This window comes from Arachis ipaensis, chromosome B02 (genome assembly GCF_000816755.2).
Source record: "Arachis ipaensis cultivar K30076 chromosome B02, Araip1.1, whole genome shotgun sequence".
Classification (NCBI taxonomy): Eukaryota; Viridiplantae; Streptophyta; class Magnoliopsida; order Fabales; family Fabaceae; genus Arachis; species Arachis ipaensis.
Window position 1 is genome coordinate 15338418 of NC_029786.2, and position 2436 is coordinate 15340853.

The following is a 2436-nucleotide window of genomic DNA, read 5'->3' on the forward strand; positions in this document are numbered from 1 at the left end:
TAATTTATATATATATATATTTATATTTTATTAATTTTTTTTAAAATATAATATTTATTAATATGATTATATATATAATTCTATTTTTTAATTAAATGAATCAAATATTATAAAATAAAAATAAATGTATAATACAAAATGGGGGTTACAAACAAGCTCTTTCGCATAACTTTCCCTTGGAGATATTTTGATATAATGATTAGCAAATTTTCTATAAAAGTTCTTTCTGTTAAGTAGCAAGTGTGAGGAGTGTCATGAATTAGTCCCACATTCACTACTAGAAAATTATTTATTATAGACGGATATTTCCAATGTAAGACCCAAAACCTTTGAAAAAGGGCTATCATGAGCAAATTTTAAATTCAGTATTTTTGTAGCTTTAATTTCAGAGATTCTTTACTAAAGAAAATTAAAGCAGTGATTTATTGAATTTGAAATAAATTGAGATTATTATCCAACTTTACAATTTTTGGATTATTTTCTATATTCAAATTATAAAGTTGGTAGTTGTAAAATAATAAGGATTTCTATATGATTTGGATTAAATAATTAATATTTTAAATATTAATACTGCTATTTTGAAAAATAGAGAAATTAATTATATTATTTCTAATTTTTAGATTTGGGCATTTTATTGAAAATAATTTGTAAAGTTGATGAGCAAATAGTATTTTCTATGTACAAATAGTGTTGGATTTAATTTGGTTTCAATTACTATATTATTCCCATTTTTATGTGAAATTACTATATTGCCCCTAAACCTAATTTATCTCAACCCTAGCCTTCTCCACTCTCCTCAGCGCGCACCTTTCACCAAACAGCCCACACCCCATAGTTTTCTCCACCGTGAAAGAAAGAAGAAAGAAAGAAAGATGGGGAAATAGGGAAGATAGGGCCGCGGGAGAAGGGAGGAGGAGAGGAAGGAGATTCGCGCCGGCGTGTTGGGCTCCACCACCGCCGTCGCGTCATCGCCGTCAGCACTGCGAGATGCCATCCGCGTCACTGTCGCTGAAGCTCCGTGCCGCTGTCCAACCACCGCGCCTCGCCGTCAGTTGCTGTTCATCTTCATCACGATCAGAAGGAAGACCCGCGCAAGAGTCAGTGGAGGAGGAGCCTCGCGTGTCACCATCAAGCTTGAAGAAGAGGGGCTGAGTTCCGCGCGACTGTCGTTCGAAGGGCTGAGCTTCGCCGGAAAAGTTTGCTGTTGATCCACCGAAGCTTCTGGCCTCCGCCGGAGCTGTTGTCGGGCCGGTTCGAAATCGCAGTTGCCTCATTGTGTTACTTCGGTAAGAAATTATGTTTCGAATAATCTCGCGTTAGTATTCTGTTGTGTTTGGTTAATGAATATGAGTCTTGGTAACGTGGGATCGAGTCTTGATTATTATATATTGCGATTAGTGTTGCTTTGGTTATTACGAACGTGACTGGGAGCTGAGGTTTTGGTTTCCGTCAGTTCGGGTTGAGGCGGAAAGGACTCTGTGAGACGTTTGGATTATGGAATTTACGTTTTGAGGTAGGGGCGCTTTCCAAAAACTATATTCTTATATATTGGAATTATTACATATGGATACTGATGTGAGAGAATGTGTATTTGGTGATTGTATCGGCCTTATGTATGGCTTGATTTGCCTTGGTTGATTATGAACGTCTGTTGGTTGAATTGTTGTGTGGTTTTGTGAAACGAAATACTTTTCAAGTTGATTCTTTTAAAGCTTTGAGTTCGAGTTTAATCCGTTGAGAATTGAATTGAGTTAATTTTATTGAGAATGTGAAAAATAGAATCCACTCTTGAATTCAGCCTGGCTTGCTTTAAATGATCTGGTTTTTGATGAATGATTGTTACTGAACCGTTTCTTTGAAACTTTAGAAATGAGTTTGTTCGGCTGATAATGATTTTATTTTTGAAACAGTTTTCCTGGAATATAGAATTAAGATGACTGTCGGATTTGACTTGCCTTGAACTGATTTTGGATTTTGGGCTGTTGAAAAGGATTTTGGAACGGTTTAATTGGGACCCGAACCGGGTGGCAAAGTCCAAGTTTTAGGGGAGGTGCTGCTGAAATTTCTATAAAATTCGAGTCTTTATTGAAATGTTGTATGGAAAGTGATGAGTTAAAGACTTCTACTATTTTATTTGAATTATCGAGAAAAGGATGGTTTATGCTTTCGAAATGAATTAGTAAAGAGAAAATTGTGATTTAGTCTTGCTTCTTAAGAAAGGCATTGTATCTCTTTCAGGAGAAAGTTACTTAGATGAAACTTGTGTTTTAAAGCTGTTTGAATGTGAAAAGGGTTTATGCCTTTGAATTTGACTTGGGGGTTTCGATTAAAGAAGTTTCAATGACTTTGAAAGAACCTGAATGTCTATTGACAAGTTTCATTTTGAAATGTTTTGAGAAGGGTTTTAAGTACTCTTTGAATTCTGAATTTTTACAA

The 2436-nt window shown here is 35.2% G+C and overlaps 1 long non-coding RNA gene across 1 annotated transcript in view; it reads left to right on the forward strand.

The window, feature by feature from the left end:
* The window catches only part of LOC110267483, a 13419-nt gene extending 12004 nt beyond the window's left edge, over window positions 1–1415 (forward strand). Inside the window, exon 3 of the long non-coding RNA XR_002355196.1 lies at window positions 1177–1415. This is a non-coding gene — a long non-coding RNA (uncharacterized LOC110267483). The remainder of the gene's footprint in view (window positions 1–1176) is intronic.